Source organism: Propithecus coquereli, unplaced genomic scaffold (assembly GCF_000956105.1).
Source record: "Propithecus coquereli isolate 6110/MARCELLA unplaced genomic scaffold, Pcoq_1.0 Scaffold16, whole genome shotgun sequence".
NCBI lineage: Eukaryota > Metazoa > Chordata > Mammalia > Primates > Indriidae > Propithecus > Propithecus coquereli.
In genome coordinates, this window is record NW_012140524.1 from 2,820,586 (window position 1) to 2,843,883 (window position 23,298).

Sequence of the window (23,298 nt, forward strand, 5' to 3'; positions counted from 1 at the left end):
AAGTTTAATGTTAATTTTAGTTTTTCATCATTGTAGATAAAATGGAGTGTTACACTAATATGGTGCGGGATGACTGAACTTCTGATGAGTTACTTTGCCTTACTTAAGCAAGGACTGTTGTAAGTACTTGAGACATACAAAAATGAACATGTATATATATCTGGGCCTTCCAAAGCTTATAAACGTGGAAACCATTTCAGTATGAGCATTCATTGGTAATATCCTAGCAAGTAGAGATAAATGTATTATTACTTTCCCTTATTTCAACTATTTTAACCTTTGTTCTGCCATTTATATTGTTTTCAACATGACTATTAAGTTCAGAAGTTCAACACTTACTCCCACCACTCTCCCCCAGTACGACCTCCCCCACGTCCACTGCCACCATTGCCACCATGCCTGACATCATGTTCACAGGAATACAACAGACAGAAGTCCACTTGGTGCCCAGGCTTCAATGACCCTAATTGTTATTGTCAACCCTTAAGCAGTGAGTGAAAAAGCAAACGCTATTGATTATGTCTAGGAGTTATTCACAAGGTCAAAACTACCACTACTAATTGCAGGTAAATCTCATTCCTCCCCCTATTTTTAGTATGAATTGTTGGAGTCACAAATTGTAGTCATGCTTTTTTGGTTACAACACTTTAACTCACTCCCCAACCCTTTTTTTCTTCTAGACCAGTGTTTCCCACAAAGTCTATCCATGGAATGCTTTGTCCTGGGGAAGCTCTACCAAGAACAAAGGTTTTCTTATGGAATTCTGAAAACCATATTCCTTTCTTGAAAAGTTATAAAATGAGTTGGTGGATATTAATGACTCTCATAACAAAGGAACCTATTTATCTTTGCTCAACTCAGCATTTCCTAAGTTTATTTGACCATTGGACCCCCCACCCCCACCCCCCCAACCACACTTACATCCCTCAGAACTTATGTTTCCAGGCAGATACTCTGGCAAATGCTTCTACTGACTGATAAGAGATAGAATCAATTCAGGTAAATGTTTCATCCTCCCAAAGCTTCAAACTCCTAACACTCAGCTCTGGGAGGAGGTGATGATGTCACAACTAAATGAGTACTGAGAAGGAAAGGATTTCTTGGAATCACAAGGCTGCCTGACCAATGGTTAATATTCTGCTTAGTTAAGGAGACTCCTCAGATTGAAAAGAGCCTGGTTATGGCATGGATGTAGCTGGAGAGCCCTCTCATAGTATATCTTTGCCTCTGCCGTGTCTCTTGTGGTCCCATGTTATTCAGGGCACTTGCAGTGTGATACGACCTAAGAAATTAGAAAAATTAAGTCATGATTGTTCAAACGCCTCTCAGTTTGGCACAGTTTGCTTCTTCTTTCACCCCCTAGAACACTGAATTCTTCCTTTACGTTGTCTTCAGAAAGGGTATGACTGTGCTGATCTTTATGGTCACCTTTTTAGTTTTAAAAATACAGCTTTTTAAAGTTGTTTAAAAATTTTGCTGCTGGAGATATACAAATTTGGCAGGAGAGCATTGATCTGATACATATTAGTATAAATATAAACCTTAAGTAATGTGAGATTTAGAAATACTTACAGAACTAGCATGATTAAATAAATTTCAACCTTTCATGGCTTATAGAGTTACTTTCAAGTTCTTTTGGTTGCAAATCCTCATGAGGTGCGGAATTTCTGGCCTGGTGGAATTGCTGACAACCTGCTTGTTGTATAGTGCCTTCCATTTACACAAGGTGGTGGGAATTCTTTGGTTTGGATATGAGGGACTTAAATAAACATCTTTGGATCAGGGCATCAGTAATAATTAAGGAGATTGTTCTAGTGTTACTAAGAAGGAAGCTATACAAAATACATGTATATAAAAATACATCATCTTCATAAAATGTTTCTTCAACTGGATTCATCATTTTGTCTCATTTCCCCCTTTTGCCATGAGGTTCCACCTTGGTTGGTGTAGTTCATAGCATGAAAATTCTAGCAACACACACACACACACACACACACACATATATATTAAATGATGCATGATTCTGTTAAAAAAAGGCCAATGCTTCCGAAGTTCAAAAGCAAATGCCCAGGAGGTCTGCATGTACACCGATAAAGAAAATGTGTGCTGATCTAGGAGACAAGGGGTTAAGCTTACTTCCTAAACCACCAAAAAGCCACATTAGCACAGCTTCTTAATTTAGATATTTCTGCTACATTTAAAGTGGACATATTTTGCAATTTCATAGGTTCTCGCCATCTCTGTTGTCCAAGGAACAAAACTGTGGAGCTAACTTTTAATGTAGAAAAGCCAAGATAATGGCCAAGTAATAAAAACAGGACATGCTTGCCACCTGTTCTGCCCTATTTAAAAAGATCAATTTAATTCTGAAGCAGAAGAAGTTCCTACTGAAAGATCAAGGCAGGCAAGTTGTGTTGGCTTTAAAGTCCCACACAACAGCTTAGGAAGCTATTTTGACAGACATATTATTAGAGGCAGCTGGACAGAGAAAACACATGGAGCTGGAATATGTCCTGCTACTTCTTTGTGGACACCTTCAGTTGGCAAAGACAGTTCTAGAGTATTCTATATCCCCAAGCATCCTGTCAGCAGTGACTGAGGGACAACAAATCCCAAGTGCTGTCTGTGAGAGAAGCCAAAGAATATTATAACTATGATAGGAGGCGAAAACATACTTGTGTGCCAGAAAAAACACTCTTGTGTTCCTTTCATGCCCAGGAAGGATCCTGGGTAACTCAGACTCCAGAACTATACTGCTACTCCCTGGAAGTGATTGCAAAGAGCCTATCTCAGCCAGAGCATATTGATGTATGTAGAACTCTCCACCTGTAGTAGATTTAAGGGGTCTCCAGTGAACATGGTGAGGGCAATTCCTATGCTCGCTGTCTCCTTGACAAGCAGAAATGGAAAGCATCCCCGGGACATTTTCTTCCCCTTATCATAGAAGAGGTAGTGTCTTAAAACTTGTTTTTTTTCCTCTCATTTTTTCCTGGGTTTTTGGGCCCTTGAAATAAACATCTGAGGTGAAAGCAGTAACTATAAGAAAGGTCCGACAAAATTCGGTAAGAGCTTCCCCCATGGGGTCACCTGTATGTTAAGGTCTGCAAGCAGCTGGTCCTGCAAGCAGCTGGTCCTCTCCACTGGTTCTCAGCCCATCTTCTTGGATTTCATATTCACTTGTGATGCCACCACCATTTAGATAGTCATGTTCACTAACTATGGAATTGTTTTTCTCTATCTTTTTGATCAGAAGCATGAAATAAGTTCACTCTGAGCTCTCAAAACCAGAAACAAACATGAAGGAAGAGACAAACAAAAAAGCTCTGTGAGCAGAGAAAGCCTTTAACATACATTGCATTCAAAGTCAGAGTAGAGACTTTGCTATAACAAATAGCTGTGAACTAGAATTGGCTTGCTGGCATTTATTGTAATTTACTGATTCTATTACTGAGCGCAGCATCTCCATCTGGATAATGTGTAGACATTTTTTTGTTCCTGGTAATAGCAAAGGTCTGCAAGTAATATCCTCTTTTTCTCTAGGTAGAAATTTCTGCAGGCTTCACCCAACCACAGGCAAGCACTACATTACTTATGAAACAAAGCTGAATTTTATTAAAAATATTCTTCAACAACCAGTAAAAGATACCACTTTTGATTTTTTTGAAAAAATGTACTTTTATAAAACATATACTTTTATTTACTATGGACCTATGCAAGGATAAAACCTGCTTTGCATTTTTCTTCTTTAAGTAAACATGTGTTTGAATTATATTGGAGCTCGAGGTCTTCAGAAAAGCCAAGAGGGGATTATTTCTATGCAAAGGTGAATAATTTAATAGATGTCTGTGTTTCCATGTGAATTGTCCGAATAAATTTAAGCATATCCTGAATCTGACATCCACAGGTATGTTATATAAAAGTTCTGTTCATAGTTTTTTCTGATCCCATATAAAGAAACTTAGAATCTTATTGATATAAAAAGCAAATACTTGACTGAACTGGAAAAGACTGGTGAGTTCTAGCCCTCTTTTGAAGACCCAGTGTGAACACCATTTGGTTGCTCTCAAAATTTTTCAAAATCATTTTTTTCTATAAGATGAATTAAAAGATTTTTATTATAAGAGATGTGTAGTATACTCAAGTAATAGTTTTTCACTTTAAAAGATAAATGTAAGTACAGAGATAAATAGTTCAATGAGCTGCATGGAAAAGGAAGAGATATTTGGCATGGTAAAATCTCTAATCTATTGAGAATTTTTGTTCAAATATTGGAAAGAGTGTTTGATAAACACAACATATATTTAAGAAGCATTTAAGAAGCTCTTACTTTGCATTTCATGAAGCAGAAGTTAAGTAAGTTGGTAAGAAAAGTTTTTTTTTCCCCTGTAGCCATTACATTTGCTTAAGAGAAAAATGGAATGCAGGCATAAAAGCAAATAAGTCCAATGATGTAAAATAGCGGTAATGACATCTTATATGTGTCTTGTACTTTGCAGCTTATAGAATACTTTTCCAGATATTATCTAATTTAATGTTTCCAACATTTTAAGTTAAAATTATTAAATAAATTATGAATCATAATGAACAAATAATATAACTAGTACCTTAGAAGCATTGGTGATCCTACGGTGGTCAGAGGCAGATGATTCTGGTGAAGCTATTTGCTTTCCCAAACAACATGAGCAATAACCTCGCCTTCAGTTTGACAGTGATGACAGCCCTCTGAGCTGTAGTTAAATAGCTCAACAGTCATATAGCACGTGCTGTAAATATGTTGCTACCAACAGATCTTCAATGTGGAATAACTACTGCTTTTCTTCCTGGGCCATCCACTTGACTGTAATATTTTGGCAAATATTATTCAAAGAGATGTAAAATACATCTAAAGAAATTGAACTAATTAGATTTCTTCTTTAACTGGAGAAATTTGCTTCCTATCACACAAAACAAACATTGCATCTCTGAAAACTACGGAATCATAGAAAGTCTATTTAGAATCAATAACACTCAGTAAGTGAATAAGACTTGGCTCACCAAGTAGTATGTGAAAATTATATACCAGAGCTTTTGGTTCTGCTATTTTTAAGTTCTATCTTTGACCAAAGTTCTACAGGCTTGAATCTCAAAGAAATAAAAGGATCATATACCAGGCCATACAGAGATTAGCAATTGATGAAATTTATACAACTGAAGTTTAGATTTATTTTTTATTTCAAGCATTTTCTTTAGAGTTCGCACAATCTGTTCAAAAATCATGGATGTCATCAATTTTTCATTGTTTGAGTGATTTGTAAGAAATTTCCATATTCAAGTAAACTTGTGTCATGTGCTCTAGTTTGCAATTTCCTTTGCGTGTACACACTCTGATTTACTCGCCTGATTTTCATTCTCAGATTTTATTTTTTGGAGGTTAACTACACTTAAGGTCAGATGTTTGTTTTCTATTTCCTGTTGGGAAAAAAATTAAAGAGAACAACACGACTGTAAAACAAATCACCCATAAAACCTGGATTTCTCAGGACTAAAAAAATACCCTGGGTAAACTCAATTTCGGGATGCTCTCACCACGTTAGTGTGCTTGGTATGGGGCTCCTCCCTTATCCCCAAGTTCTTCCCTTATCTCCAGGAAGTCATGATCAGCCAATCTAAGCTAACTCAGCTCCTATAACATGGGTGATCCAGAAAACCTCCCTCCTGTTTATTTGCTGACAAGATTTAGAGTAAGACCAAGGCTGAAGAGGTAGGAAATAAGTCTTCTAAACAGTTGACCGTTCTGAGAGTCGAGGCTCAACCCTGTAAGTACCAGAAAGTAGGGAACTTATCGAATGAAATTCTTTTTTAAAGGCACTGCCACATTTCTCTGCCCTTGTAAACAGAGTATTGTGAATATAACTTTACCTTTTCTTGTTTTGAGGGCAGGATGGATGGAAAGTTTCTTTGGAGAAGTGGACACAGAATTGGATCTGGAGGCAGGAGCCCTGGGATCCATTATGACTGTGACACTTTCTAGTTGTGTGGCTTGGATTTGTGTCTGCCTCATAGCTTCTTTCTCTGTAAAGTGAAACCAATAGCACATGTTACTAGGCTGCTGGTGAACCATTGAGATGATTTATGTAAAAGTACCCATGGCTATGCCTGCTACATGCTGTCTAATAAAAGTGGTTGTTTCTCTTCTGTGCTGACGCCTTCCAATAACCAGTGTGTCTTAGGATCCTTGGATCTTTCCCACAGAAAGGAAAGGGAGCTCATGCAGGTGCAGGACCTCCGAGTGGTGACTCACTTATCTCCACAGCACTGAGGAAGCCATGCCAGGCTGAAACATCCAGCTCTCAGTCTCTCCCATGGCTTTTTCATCTTCTGAAAAATAATTTTCTTCACTGCTGCCCACAGCCTTCGACTTGCTTCCACCAAAATATCATCCATTATTTCTTCATCACTAACAGAGCGAACATTCAAGTCATCTTGTATCCATTTGTTTCCTCCACACTGTGTGATCCTGGTTGTGAAGGATGACTGACCCTTTCCATTTTAAAAATGCAGGAATGTTCTTTGTTGAGAGTGCCTTCCGAAGTGCATTGATGCTTTATCATCCCAAGCAGCTGATCACAGACACCAAACCAATGTTTCTCCATGTCTGTTCATAGGACTTAACATCAAATGGAATGCTAGGCATGTGCAGCTGTGAAGCCCACTAATTCACACAACCGGCCAGCCGGGGCTCCCTCCTAGGATAGGGCCCGGCACCAAGGAGAAACTGCTGGGAGTGGGGCCAGACAGCAATGGAAAGAGAGGATCTAGACCAAGGTGAAGGAGGCGGGAAATACCAGGACTCTACACAAAACCACAGACAGGGAGCTCTGTGCAGTTAGAAAAGCTTCTCAAAATTTCCTGAAAGTTCAGGAACGCTAATTTCACATAAACATGAGCATCATAACAAGTGAAAATCCCATGCGAGGCTATTATAGAGAAAAAAGCAGAATAACATGTACAGAGAAGATGAAAACACACCGGGAAGACATATCCACGACCTAGATTAAAAACTACAACCTATTGTTTTAAAATGGGCAAAAATGACACAAATCATGAAGAATATAAAATCGGAATTAAAAAACACAGAGATGAGGTGACTCAATTCAGAAAAGAATTAGAAATAAAGCAAAAAAAAAATCAGTTTAGAAATAAAGATTAAATAGAAGAAACACAAGAATGAGTAAGCACAACAGATAATGACTTGGAAGAATAGAAGGTATAGAAGAAGAAAAAATTTAAATAAAAAAGGTATTAATAAAGCAATATTTTTGATTTCAGACAGTTTCACATATTAAAAATAGCATTACTAGTGTGTGCTCACATGCGGTATTAATTTATTCAACAAATATTTACTGTAGACCTACCATGATGCTATCCTAAGTGCTGGGGATATAAACAGGATATCTGGTCTTGAGGAGATTACCTTCTAGGAGAAGGAGACAGTTACCACAACCCTAAGTAAGCATATTGGAGGGTGATGAGAGCTGTAGAGAAAAAAAACAAATGAGGCAGCCAGATACTGTGGCTGAGACCTGTAATCCTAGCACTCTGGGAGGCCCAGCCTGGAGGATCGCTTGAGGTCAGGAGTTTGAGGTTGCAGTGAGCTGGTCATGCCACTATGGTCATGCCACTGCAATCCAGCCCCCAGCAACCGACAGCCAGACTCTGTCTCAAAACCAAAACCAAAACCAAATCAGGGTAGAGAGACAGGAGGAACCGGGGGTCGGGAGAATGGTGCGATGTGATGTCTGTGGTCAGGGAGGGCCTAACGCAGAAGGTGACAGATGGCCTGGAGGAAGTGGGGAGGTGGGCGCTGCCGACATCGCGGGAAACGCACTCTGGGCAGTGGGAACGGCAGGTACAGAAGCCCAGACACAGGGCTGTGCCTGTGGTGTGAGTTCCGGGGGCAGCCAGGAGCCCTGCGAGGCTGGAGCTGAGGGAGCAGAGAGTGAGCGGCGGGAGATGGGGACAGAGAGGGGACGGGCCAGACGGCGCGGACTGCAAGGGCTTCCACTCGGGATGGGGGGCAGTGGGGGGCTCGGTGAGTAGAAGAGCGCCTTGAGTCAGGGCTCCAGTCCTACACTGCCCTGGTGAGAACTGAGGGGCGGAGGACAAAGGTGGAGGCGGGAGACCAGCGGGAGTTAGGGCAGTGACCAAGGTGGGGATGAGGGCGGCTCCATGGGAGGCAGGTGGCGGAGGTGAGGGCGCAGAGCGGGTCAGATGCTAAATGGAACAACAGCTGACACGGACAGAGAGGCTACCAGTTAGTACCGGAGGGACGCTGCTCTAGGTGCTTCACACGAATTAACTGATTTAATTCTTGCAGGAACTCTGTGGATAGGTAACACCACTCTCCCCAATTTAATGGAGAATCTAAACAACATCCTGTCAAAATTACCTCATTGACTTATAACAGATCATCAGGTCAGTTTTTGATGTGTAAGAATGGTATGAAACAGAGAAGTCTTTTTGAATAAAAATTATAGTGCTTGGATTTTAAAATGTATCTACACATATGATCACTATGTGGCTAAAAAAAAAATCTCTAGTTTATATTTTACATAAAATAATGCTTCTTGGATTTCACGAACAAAACTGCTAGACTTCATTAACACAACATATATAGTGAAAATGTAATTTCACCAACAGAAGACACAAAAATAATGTCAAGTCTCTGCATGAGGTATCCTTGAAGGCCTATCCACGGCTCTAAATGTGAGCACCAATATAGTAATAACACCGCGCCAGCAGAGGAGCCATCTCCGCGTGTTAAATCCAGGCAACAAGTGGTGTTGGAATTTTAATTCCTTCTAAAAACATATGGCAGCTGGCATCGAAGGCCATCTGTAGTTGTGAAAGTTATTTTAAAAGTTCATTCAAAATAGGCTGTATAAATAAGGTGGTGTTTTTCCTGATTCTGTGGGTCCTAGATTTTTACAATGTTCAAATTGCATATGTTTTACTGAGCAACCTTTCATAGGAAATGTAATACGATAATGTCTTTGATGTACTTAGGATATCATCAAAAAGTAGGTTAATCTGCAGCTGCAATTGGCTTTTGTTGTATTTCATTATAGCTCTAATAATATGTTTCTTTAATGTGCACACATTTATTTCTTTATGAAATATTTTTTCAATAAGAAATATTTTTTCTTATTGAAAAAATATTTATCCAAATCTTATGGAATTTTCTTGATAAGTTGCAGTTGCCTACACAAGAAGGATGATTAAGTACTATATCAATGAGCATTATTATCATAATGTAGATATGTTGTCTCTACTTTATGAATTAAGTAAGTTTTGGTAAAAACAATATCCCTCTACCATAGCAAATTAAAAAGTGGTATAGGATTTCATTTGTACAGAATCATGAAAAGCATAGTCCTTCCTTTTTAGTTATACAAATAGAAAACAACATGATCAGGAACTTCAATCCTGTTTGAACACAATTTTCTTTTCCTTCAGATTATCTGTTTAAAATATCAACAACAGGCCAATTATGAGCATTTAAGGCCATTCTAAAGCTGCCTATGGCCACCCAGGCAGATTTGGGTCTCCCAAGGGGGAGTGTAATATATCTCCTGTTTTACTGCAATATTGAGGGGACAAATAAACCTTAGTTGATTTACTGTATATTTTGTGCTGAAACCGTATGTGTGAAGAAGAAAATAGCTGTCTGGGTGACTGAGGATCTCAGCCCTTTTATCAGGATTAAATCCTGCAACTGGCTGGTATCCAAACACCTGGGGCATATCAGCAACTGGGTACAGCAGGGTGTTATGGATGGAGTGATAGGAAGGACATCCAGGTGAACAAATGTTCAGTGGAACATGGGCTCATATTCTGGTAACATTGGAGAGACCAGCCTGACTGCCTGGGCAGTAGCAAACCTTATTCTGTATTCCTGGAGGCAAGGCTCTTGAGGATCGGCTGAAAATAATCAACCAATAATTATCACCCAGTGAATGTGAATAATAGTAGAAGCTATAGTTTTTACTATTTCACCTGTGGGAGATATATTTCACCTTCAATAGAAACTCTTTTAAATAATCTCCAATTGGAAAAAGTCACCAGATTACCAGAGCTTTTCCAATCCCTCTGTGAAACGTACTGAGTTTTGCCCTCGTACACACTTGAGGAAGTGCACTGCTTTTTCTTAAGCCTATTCATCTCTGTTTCCACTGGTTGAATTGGTTGCTCAGAGTCAGTTGTATTTATTCCCAAGTTTATTTTAGTTGCATTTTTTATCATAATTGCATATGTTGGTAAAACACGCTATAAAATTTGAGTGTGACAAGAGCTGTCATTTCTATAAAAACCAAGTAAACACTATACCAACACTAAAATAATGAGGTTGCTAAGAAATACAAAATTGCTGTTTGGTTAGGTGTCAAGATGCTGTAAGAGACTGGAGGGAAAAAATCATGACGATCATGGATTTTCTACTCACTTGGCAAGTATCTTTAAATTGTTCTGTTTTAAAGATATCCAAACTGATATTAATCATAGATGATGCATTTTGGATATGATTTATGTGAAAATGGTGATGGGCTCTTATTGAAAGGGCTTTGCATGACTTTAAAATATGAATGAATGAATGTACATTTATATGCTTTAGGTTAAAATAAAATACTCAAGGTTATATATTATTTGCTTTATGATTCTCCAGTTTAACTTTTTAAATTTATCAATCAACCACTAGCCAATTAGAAGTTCTCTAAGGAGCATCTTCTGCACTCTATCTAGGTAGGGTTACTGTGAATCCCTTTGGGATTATTGGAGAAAGTGTTTCATGGGAGTTCTTGCGTAGGGAGAACTGAGACGCTGGGTGGTCTCTGGATTCTCTTCTCCCACCAAGTGAGGTGGAATGGCGTGAACCTTTCCCAAGGTAGCTGAATGGTCAGAAAGCTTTGGGGGTATATGGCAGATCTGCCAGTAGTTTTCTGATTCTTCGTCATATATAATCCCAAGCTTTCTAGAACCCAGAATAGGTATAAAGATGAGAGCTGCCCCTCACGGCAAAGCAAAGCTAACAGTCATGTTTGTTGAAGGTTTAAGGGAAATGAATTGACTTTTGTTATGATTCAGGTTTTTATCTGAAACTGTAGACTTTAAATACAGTATTTTTCTGGGGGAGATTTCCCACACTATACAAATATATTTAAATGGGCTATGGCCAAAAGGAAGGAGACAGAGGTAATTCTACAATATTGTAAAAATAAAATAGAAATTTAAAAGCAGTATAGTCATGTTGTATATAATTGCTAGTTAAAATATTGAGTTAGTTTGAGAACTATAAGACAGTCAAAAAATGATTGGCTGGCAATAAGTATTTAATACAATTTGAATGACTAATTTCACTGCTGTTTCTGGAATCCCTACAGTCATTGACAACTGTAGTGGATGATTGTTGAAATTGAAACTAATTTCAGATCCTTTAACCTTGCATTTCCTCATTATTCTCCTTTTTGCTGTCCACAAATAAGGAAGAAATGAGATGCACTGAAATTGGGAGAGAGGCACTTGGAAGGGGAAAGAATTTCTCCCTCAGCAACTTTCACGGGAAGTTGGCAGTATCGAAACAAGGGCAATCTTCGGGTCACCTGGGATAAATAATCACCAAAATGATGAATAGTCCTGATATTTTTTCCTTTCCCTCTAATGATGATAAAGAGTGAAAATTTATTTCAAAAGATGCCAACATCCATTGATAATAGGGGCCTCTATGCCAGAGGGAGAACTTTCAAACCAGCTAGAATTTTGAGCCTAGACTGAGAGGATAAACTATTTCACCAATTGCTATATGACATATTTATAGCTTTAATTGTTTTGTTTTTCATTTCTCAAGAGACATGTTTCTCACAAAAGTACAATCAATGAAATGACATTTATTTTATTGTTTCACTGGAGATAAGCTCACAGTATCTGACCAACTATGATAATCCTTTAAAATCAGCTATGAGTGAATCATACTCACTAGTCTAAGTGGCTTAAAATCTTCCTTGTTTTTCTGTTTAAACCTGACAGAGAGTAGATTTTTAAGAATGAAAAATAAAATACTAGAATATTTCCTTTCATCTTATATTTTTTTCAAGTAAACTTAATGCTCATTTTCTCCCCAAAAGAATGCCATGTAAAATTGTTAAATGTTAATTCATCATTAAATCCAAATATACCTGATCTGTGCCCTTAAAATTAAAATATTTTCTTACTTACTTTCTTACTTAAACAGCACAGCAGTTTAAGAATGTAAAAATCAACAGTATCTCACCAATCTAAAATAGAGCTGTAACGTTTTGTTAAACTGCCTCCCAACAAATGAATATGAGTGTTTAATAAAATTTTAACTATGTCTTCCACATCTCAATCAAAACATGAGGCTTTGTTCTAACTTCCATTTGAAACTTTTGTTTCTTATGGTCTTTGGGAATGTTTTTGGTGGCTAACTTTTGGGGTATTGTTTTAAGTTGTTGGCCATGCTGAACATTAAGTAATTGATCAATAATACACTGGTACAAAATACTGTTCCAAAAGATAATTTAAGAAAATTCTGGTGACTCTAAGAATGATAATTTTTAAAACACAAGCTTTAAGAACATCTTGGGAGGAACTTTAGAAAACAGACCTCAATATCTTAGGGAAACATATTATTCTATTATACATACCTACTGGTATATGTTTTAAGCATTTACAAAAGTGAAACTGTATGAGAGAAGTCAGGGCCCATGTGTGGGGTACAGAATCCCGCTGAAAAGGCGTCTATAAGTGTCATGGTATTCAGCGGAGGAGAGAACTCACCTTGCTTGCATATATTTTGCTCTCATATATTTTATTTATCAAGTCTCCGTATGTTCAAGGTCAAATATATTTCTTATCTGAAATCTTGAGAGATGGCCACCATGAACACTCAGTATTGAGATATGAAAAGAGTACCCAAGAGCACTACAGCTCTGGGCTTTTCCTAAGAATGAAATAAAGCCACAGCTGTAAGCTTGCCTATTATGCTGCTTCTGACAAAGGGTGCGAGGGAGTATCACAACTGTCTACCTTGAAGGAATATAAACGCATACATGTTTTGTAAAAGCCTTAAAGTCCAAACCTGGCAATAAAATGCCTTCTCTTTTTATTTATTTTTATTTTTATTTATTTTTTATTTTTTTTGGACACAGTCCTGAGGAAATGCCTTCTCATTTTACATTTAATCTATCACAACATGTGAGGGCATCTTCTTTGCTTTCAAATGTCTCTGTAGAAATCTTTCCCAAGCAGTGTGAGGACTAGAGTTTGTATATATACACCATTAATAATTCACTGGAATACACGCCCTGAGAACTTACCAGGATATTTTTGACAACTGATTTCTGTCTACCTGCATATATGTCCTCAACTGAGAGTCACTCCATTTGCGTAATGTACAGCAATAGAGAATTTTTTCCAGGAAAAAGAGCTAGATGCAAGGTAGGGTTATCACATGTATAGCAGACTTGAATACTGGGCCAAAAGACTCGGAGAATAAGAACTATCCCACCTCCAAGGATATTCACTGTCAAGAGAAACAATCAAACCCCTCGTGTACTGGGAGGGGACAGGTGAAATACACAAGGGTTTTCAAAGCACACAACAGCCAACACCTTCCCTGTACACCACCTACTTGAGGGCCGCTTTGTAGTGGTAGATTGTTTGCCTGTTCTGACCTTGGTCTTGAGGAAATTACAATAGTCATAGTGAACCCTGGCATTGCGGAGCAGAGTTTGAACTTCAGACCCGAAATTAACACATTTTTAAAAAATCAGCAGGAAGTACAGATTGGAAATGTTGTCAGTTTTCTTCACATTTTACTCATAGTTTATACATCTGTATTTGAAATGTCTGTTTTCTCTAAGTCAAGATCTTCAAAATTGTGAATTATAAGAGATACATGCCTAGCTGGAAAATGATGAAGATGGGTGTACACATCTGAACAAACATGCCACCTGTGTATGAACAAAATGCGCTTAGCATGTAAACATAAGGGCCTTTGTGCCAGAGACACAGCTGGAGCCCGGGCAAGGCTCCGTGGTCCTTCCTGAGGCTTTCTTTGGGGAGCACAGCAGGGCCCAACGACAGACCTGAGAACAGTTCATACAACAAGGGACATGCGTAGCCTTGCAGTGATTGGGCCAACCTGGTATTCCTAAATTAGGGCGCAGAGGGGAGAAGATGGGACAACACTGAGGCTGCTGCAAAGTTAGACCCTGCGGAGGTTGATGACAAATACTTGTCCTTCTAGGGGGGATTTCAGCATTAGGAAAACCCTTCTTTTCATGTCTCTCGGGAGCAGGTTTCTTACTCATGGAGACCCGATGAAATAGCGTGTATAATCTCAACGTGCACAATAAAGAAACAGAGGAAGAAAAGATTAAATGGCTCTCAGAAAATAAGAATAGCTCATAACCACCACGTCTTCTACAAAACACGCAATGCAACATGTGGTGCCCGTTATTCTCTGCCTTCTTTCCTTTTGTTCTTCCCCTCCATTCCATAGTTTCCTTCCATGCGGGAGTGAACCCATGCAAACAGTCGGTGTGAGAGACTCTCCACCTCCCTCCCACTGCAGAGTCACTGCTTCCTCCTCAGCGTGCACAGTTCTCAGGGGGGCTGCGTTGGAAGGAAAACACATTCCAATCCTGGGGCTGTGCACAGGGACTCAGAAAAGTCCTTAATTATTCAATTATGGTGAGTAGTCGCGCTTGTTTGAGATAATTATCACATTCCTTGCCTGCCCAACAATGGAAACAGTAGAGTTTCAATTGAATGGAAGGAAGGAAAAGGTGAAGGTATGTACAGACCATAGCAGAATCATTAATAAAGGAAAATTCTAGAAGATGGTTTTGAACAAATTGTCAAGCATTTCTGGGATCTGAAATAATTGGTGTGGTCATTCAGTATAGATGCAAGCCAGTTACCTACCAAGCCCTGTGCCAGATGCTGGGCACAGTCAGAGTTCCTGTCTTCAAGGAGCTTACATGAGGGTAGGAAATCTGGGCAATGACAGAACTACTTGTTACAACGGATGCCCAGGGTGCCACGGAAGCAGAGGAATGGATGCTTGTCCCAGATGAGGAGACCAGGAAAGGCTTCCAGGAGGCAATGACAGCTAAGCTGAGACTTTAAGAAGAGATAGAAATTAGTCTCTAGAGGGGAAGGGTTATCTAGGACAGAATATTTTAAGCAGCTGTGAGGGAAAAGAGAGCATGGGGCTTTTGAGGGACTGCAAGAAATGACTGCAAGAAATGGACTGCAAGAGTGGCTGGATTGTGGAGGGCTACGTCTCGGAGGACAACTCTGCATGATCAGTCAATGCCTGTCCTTACTGCCTGCCTGCCTGCCTTCCTTCCTTCTCCCTATGTAATGCAACTTTCTCAGAATAGAAGAGCATTACAGCATACCCCAAAGTGTCTGATTTTGACAAAAATAAGGACGATTTTTTATGAACTCCCAACTCATTGGTATTCTTACTTACTTCTATCTTTTGTGACATTGATAGAACAATGTTTTTTGCTTTATTTTCATATATCAAAGACATAATAAAAAAATCAACCAGTATTTTTTTAAAGTCCATATTTGTTAATAATCAGACATATCATATCTTAATAAGAATGAATTTTCCATCTTCTAAATTTCTTCTTTTTCACCTGAATCAATGGAAGTTTGAATTGTTAGTTTACTTGGTAATTCTTAAGCTAAACACGAGGCTTTTGACATTGGCTTTGTTAATATTGTACAGTTTTTGAACTCTGAAAATAATTTTATTTTTTTCCTCTAAAAGGATCATACCAATATTTATGTTTTGTTATTTTTTATTATTATTTTTAGAGACAGGATCTTGCTCTGTCACCTGGGCCAGAGTACGGTGGCCCATAGCTCACTGCAGCCTCAAACTCCTGGGCCCAAGCAAGCCTCCTGCCTCAGCCTCTTGAGTCACTGGGACTACAGGTGCACACCATCACACCTGGCTAATTTTTAAAATTTTTCGTAGTGACAGGGTCTTATTATATTGCCCAGGCTGGTCTTGAACTCCTGGGCTCAAGTGATCTTCCCACCTTGGCCTCCCAAAGTGCTGGGATTTCTGTTACTTTTTATTAAACTTGTTTGGACTTTAAAATTGGTAATAAAGTGACTTTAAAATGAAAATTATTAGAACTAGTTTTTTTATTTAATGAGATTGTAATTCTGTGACTTCACAATGGAATAAGAAGAGCAGCTAGCATTCATGAGTGCCTACTATGTGCCAGATGCTGTTTTAAGCACTTTACTTGTGTTAATTCCTTCAGTCCTTATAACCCTATCACCCCCAAATTATGGATGGGAAGCTGATGAACAGAGAGGTTGCATAAATTGCTCAAGGTCACACAGCTGGGAAGTGGCACAGCCGGGATTTCAGCCTAAGTACCTGGGCTCAGTCCCTGCTCCCTCACTTTAGCTAGGGAATTGACAGTGGAAAAAAATAAAAATAGATGGGCTGAGACTGTTTGGAAAAACATTATCTGGACTTCTTGTTGATTAGACTGGAGGAAAGAAGCCAGTTGGAGAAGCTGGGAGTGGCTAGAGGAAGCAGTTACCGATGACAGCCTCTTTTCTGGGCAACTTCCTCAAGACAGCATCTTTTTATTTAATATTTATAGTGGTTTGAATGGTGGCCCTTCCAAAAGTATGTCCACCCAAAAACTGTGAATGTGACCTTATTTGAAAAAAAGAGTCTTTGTAGACATAATTATCTTGCGATGATATCATCTTGTATTATCCAGGTGAGCCCTAATCCAATGACAAGTGTCCTTATAAGAAAGGGAGACACATTTGTAGTTATACAACTACAAATCAAGGAATGCCAAAGATTGCTGGTGGTCACCAGAAACTCATACAACAGCATGGAATAGATTGTCCCATTGACAATCTGCTGACACCTTGATTCAGACTTCTGTCCTGTAGAACTGTGAGAGAAAAAATTTATTGTTTTTATGTATTGTTTTTAGTCACCCAGGGTAATTTGTTAGTGCAACCCTAGGAAACTGATACAATATTTCACTTAAAGGTAATATCAATAGGGAAAGTTTGTGTTAAGTGTTGGAGCCTATTGAATAAATATGTTTGGACAATGAAAATTTTCATTGGCTGAAATTTTTGGGTATAAGGGATTGTTTACACCTTAGGACCCAGCCAAGGCTGCTTTCTAACTGGGAGATTGAAGAAACCTCAAAGCAATGATAATTTGTGGAGAGTGTGGGAAGTAAAAGACCCCTGAAAGCAGCAGATCCCAGACTTACAAACGGCTGCTTCATGACTTTCCAGCAGCACGAGTTCGCGAGCATTGGAAATATAACTTACAACAATATGTTTCCCAGAATGAATTAAGAATTTACTCACAGGAGCAGGATCTCGATTATGGTGGTAGAAATGGTTTCCATTTCTGATTTCTAGCCAAGAAAATTCCATTTAAAGGTAAGAGTGCTGAGTAAGATGTAGGTTGCAAAGACAATGGAGGCTAGAAGATCATCATCTTCTTAATGCATTTAAAAGCATTTCTATCACTCACTGATACGAGTGCCCTTTTATTGAAATTGATCCTTTCCTTCTTGCTCGGTTAGTACAGTTAATCTAATTTACATTCCAAATGAGAAATACGCAAATGGTCCTGTGGAAATGTGAAAAGGGCAGAGCGTGTTCTGTGATGGCAACAGAAGGTTGTAAGATTCATAATAGAATCACAGCAGAAAGTGGGTGGAGTAACTAAAATCCCAAGGACACACTACTTTCCCCACACTGGATTCCACTGTAAGCTCCCCTGTAACATTTTCCCACTATGCTTTTCTTGTCTTTCATGTTACAATGAACAGTTTTTGAAAAAGAAAATAAAAACGGGATAAGTGCAAAACATTTCATGTATTGATAGCTTGCGAGATTACTTCTTTCTTCAAAGTCAGGCTTCTGTGTTTGCTTTCTTAATGCCCCAGGTTAGTACTTCTGAGGATTTTAATTGAAATATGAGATTATTGACAGATTTTCTCCACAAGGAAATGTAAAGATTGTTGTATTAGTCAGCATTTTCCAGAGAAACAGAACCAAAAAGATATCTATCTATCTATCTATATCTATATCTATACATACCTTGTTTTGTTGCATTTTGATTTATTGTGCTTCACAGATATTGAATTTTTTACAAATTGAAGGTTTATGGCAACCCTGCTTTGAGCAAGTCTATTGGCACCATTTTTCAATAGCGTGTGCTCACTCCATGTCTCTGTGTTTTATATTATAATTCTTATAATATCTCAAACTTTATTATTATCATCATATCTTTTATGGTGATCTGCAATCAGTGACTTTTGATGTTACTATCATAATTGTTTTAGGGGCATGCAAACTGTGTCCATATAAGACGATGAACTTAATCCATGTTGTGTGTGTTCTGACTGTTCCACCAACCAGCCGTTCCTCGTCTCTCTCCTTTTCCCTCTCCTTGGGCCTCCCTATTCCCTGAGACACTAAAATATTGAAATTAGGCCAGTTAATAACCCTACAAAGGCCTCTAAGTGTTTGGGTGAAAGGAAGAGTCATACATTTCTCACTTTAAATCAAAAGCCAGACATGATTAAGCTTAGTTAGGGAGGCATGTTGAAAGCTGAGATAGGCCAAAAGCCAGGTCTCTTGCACCAAACAGTTAGCCCAGTTGTGAATGCAAAGGAAAAGTTCTCGAAGGAAATTAAAAATGCTACGTGGTGAGCACATAATGACAAGAAATTGAAACATTGTTATTACTGATATAAAGAAAGTTTTAGTGGTCTGGATAGAAGATCAAACCAGCCACAACATTCTCTTAAGCCAAAGCCTAATCCAGAGCAAGAACCTAACTCTCTTCAATTCTCTGGAGGCTGAGAGAGATGAGGAAGCTGCAGAAGGAAAGTTGGAAGTTAGCAGAGATTGGTTCATGAGCTTCAAGGAACCATTAAGGGTTTGTCAGGAACATCAGCTCACCTGAGTGTGGAGGCCGAGAATTCCCACAATAGGCTGTTGGCAAACTGGACGCTCAGGGAGGCGCATAGCGTGGCTCAGTCCAAGTTCAAAGGCCTCGGAACCAGGCAAGCTGATGATGTACTCTCAGTTTGAGGCCGAAAGCCTGAGAACCTGATGGGCTGCTGGGGAAAGGCCTGGAATCCAAAGGCCTGGAGTTCCGATGTCCAAGGGAAGGAGAAGAAGGGCGTCCTAGCTCTGGAGGTGAGAGAGTGAATTCACCTTTTCCCTGCCTTTCGTTCTCTAGCCCTCAGCCAACTGGACATCACCCACCCACATCGACGGTGGATTTTCATTACTCAGTCCACTGATTCAAATGCCAGTTTCTTCTGGAAACCACCCTCACAGACATATCCAGAAATAATGCTTCTCCAGCTATCTGAGTATCCTTTAATTCAGTGATGTTGACATCTAAAGTTAAGTATCATATTAATAAATTATTTTGTTAGATCCATCACTGTCATAATTACAGCAAGTCAAGATTGTAATGAAAACCTTCCTTTCAACTTAGAATCTTAATTCCCTTTTCTTACTCATGCCACTTAGTCATGGAACTGTAACAACAAGTTTTCCATTGATAGAAAAACAAATTCTGTCAGTTGTACTTTCAAGTTTTAAAAATATTAAATTATCCTTTTGACACTACTGGATAGCAGATCAGGAGGACATCTTCAAATTTCAGGTGAGGAAACAAATATAAACTAAACTAAAAAAAAAACTAAACTAAATTAAAAAAAACTAAACTAAAAAAAAAAAAATGTTCAGCCAGAAGCTAAGAGGAGTGGAAAGGGAAAATTTCTTTCCCCTTGAATTTTGAAACCTCCTTTGACTTGGCCTCAGTTTTGATGACAGCTGCACTTCTAAGAGCTAGTTCTTATGGAATGCACGCTATAAATAAAGCTCTGGGCTAAACACAGCGTTTCCATGGATTCATTCATTTAATTCTACCGATGACTATTAATTGTATCAATGACTCTATCAGGTGTGTAGTATTATTGCCATCTCCATTTTAATCACAGAAAGGTTAAGTATTTTTTCTGAGGTCACAAAGCTAGAAAGTAGCTGAGCAGGAATTTGAACAAAGCTTCAAGCTTTTGGTCATTATCTTTAACTATCTGTTCTGCATGATTAAAATCAGTCCTGAGGATAAGCCGTACAATGTGTAATACAAAACCAAAAAGCACTACAGGAAACAAGCAACATAAAGATTTTACTATCACAGAATTTATAGCAGTAGGAGGTCAGCTATTCTCTCTGGCTCAGAAATTCACAGAATAGAAAAGAGGAATGTGCTTTCTGCAGAGGGAGCAGATAACCTTGGCCAGGGTTGGGACACTTTCTGTAAAGGGCCAGATAGCAAAGATTTTTGGATCTGCTGGCCATCCCATCTCTGGTGCTCAACTCTGTCATTGTAGCATGAAAGCAGCCATATGAAATAGGTAAACAAACAGGCATGGCTGTGTTCCCATAAAACTTTACTTAAAAAATAGATGGAAGACTGGATTTGACCCAAAGGCCTCAGTTTGCCAACCTCTGGTCTGAAGCGTTATTTTTTGTCCATAAATCACGGTGAAGTCAACTTCCTCAATAGCCCGTTAACTTTCCCCCACTGAATGGATAACTGGGTATCCTAGGTGACAGGGAATGTTGTCCTCAATCCTAGTCTCTACTCCTGATCGAGGCCATAGGCTCTTAACCTGAGGTCCATGGACATTCCTAAGCAAGTTTCAGAGAGTCCATGAACTGGATGTAAAAGAAAAGATATTTTATTTTGTGTCTTTCTTGGTATGTTGAAAACTGGAGGAAAAATCATGTTATTTCAGTCCGAACCAGTGTAAGATAGCATGGACTGTGACTACAACCAGGTGAAGATGTGTAGTCATCACTGTCCCCAAGTTAGGACATCAGGTGGTTTCTTGTTAGAGAAAATTCCTTGCAACATGATTATTATTATGAACATTTCTCTTTTCTTACACTGACTGGATCCAGTTTGATTGGAAAACATAAAAACGGAAGTATATGTGTACTTGCACTTTTAAATGGGATGTTAGCTCACATTCTGGTTCTCTTACTAGCTGTGGTAGCTTGGACAGGTGACTTGCTCTTGCTGAGCCTCTGATTCCTCATGTGTAAAATGGGATTGTAAAGACTGAGTTAAAATGTGTAAACCAGTGAGCACAGCATCCCCAGGAATGGAAGCCCTCGTTAGCAGTGCTATGAAACCTGATGGGACACAAGTGCTTGTACTTCCTGTGTATAAGACTCTTGCCAGTGGAACCTGTGGGGGGCCCACTCGTCTTTTTCTCCTGAAAATACATCAGACAGTGGGATCTTGTTTGTGCAAAGAAGCTCATTTGAAAAGGCTGGGACTTAACTGAAATTTGGATTTTCTCCGAGACGAAGGCCTATGCTAAGGTATTCTGTAAGATTGCTTTCTAGTCTTGTCAAGCAAAACCACTCCACATAATTAGAGAGGCCTTGGTGGCCATATGTCCTAGGGATGGTTGAGTGGGTTTATAGTTTGGAACAGAGGAGAAACTGAAGCAGGGCCACTGCCAAAACATCATCTTCACCCAAACGGTTGACATTTCTGCTGCTTTTCTGAAGCAGATCATGTTGAAATTGGCAATTAGGACTTCAACATGCAAGTGAATGAAATCACTGGAATGTCTTAGGACAGCCAGCTCTTGGGTTTTGCCCAGCACATTTCATTTGGGATTTATTCATCCTTTGAGGCTTAGTGCAGGACCCAAAGAGAAGCATCTTTGAAGGCCTGGCTTGGTGCCTTCTCTGGATGGCCTCTGTGACGACTTCAGCGGGTTCCAAGGTCTGTGCCTCGTGCTGCCAGTTCCTGTGGGGCAGGGATTTCTCATGGTCTCTGCATCTCAGTGCTTACATCACAGCAATGATGCTAATAGCCTCCAGCACTTTACCACATGTCTGCAGTGTACATATTTTGTCTCATTTAACTTTCATATCACCCAATTTACAGATGAAGAAACAGAAGCCAGAATGGCTAAGTCACTTGCCCAAAGTCACATACCTAGTAAGTGGTAAACCTGGGAGAAGAACTCGAGAAGTTTGACTGCAGAGTCCACATAAACCAAAGTATATATTTCCCTATACTGCCTCATGGCAATATATGTTTGTTAGACTCATCTGAATATTAGCATAGTCAAATTTATAAAGACATCTAGCCTTGAGGGAAAAAGTAGATATTAATATTTAAAGTTTTAGATTTTCTTTTTTAAAGTTTTAGATTCTTAAATGTTATTTCAGGACACAGAATGAAAAAAATGATGGTAGTTTTGGTTTTTAAAAATAGCGATAATTTTTCTTGCATATTAGCAAAATTCTCTCAAGTGGTCCTTACTGGCCTCCAAGATTACAAAATCTCTTTCATCACACAGGTATAAGAGTTGTGTTTTAATAAATCTTGATTTACTACACACTTTCTCAAAAAGGACACCTTTCCAGATGCACATTCGAGGTCAAAGAGATTTCTTTGAATTGTTGGCAAGAGCTGTGAATATTTGAACCCCAACTTTCGATCCTTGACATAAGTTGCTTTCTTCCCAGGGGCCAGTCTGCAAGCTTGCTTGGAATAAGATGTGGTTGCTATCCAGGCAGAAGCTTGACACAGGGCAGAATTCTCTTGAAGTTCTTCAGAAAAGCTCTGACAACTAAATGGTGAAAAGAACATTTAAGAAAAAAATAAAGGGCTAAAAGAAAGTTACTTTACTGTATGCTAAAGTCTGTTTTTACAGAAAGACTGGCTCTGGGTGGTCAGAGGGAACGTGTCCAAAGTGGTCTGTTGTAATGATGCTGAAGGTGAACGGGTGCTAGAGTCTGAATGAAATTCAACAGCAAAGGTTAATTTCAAAGGTCTCTACCCAGCACTATGTAGCATATTAAGAAATCGAAGGCATGCATGCAAAGTGAATTTTTGTTTTCTATCAAAAAATAAAAGTTTTAAAATCAGATAACTTTTAAAAATTAGATAAATTCTTTTTTAAATTGGATACATTTATTTTAAAATGGTTTATCAGAAGCAGAATATAGAGAATAGCTGTCATTGTTTTTGCCATCCCAGAATCTGTTCCTCCTTCCTAGCCACACGTGACTTGCCTGTAGGGAGTCCCTCTGCCCACTGTGTGCAGTCTTGGTAAGACTCAAGGTACTCTGCTCTCTCCACCATGGAATCTAACCTGGTGGGGACAA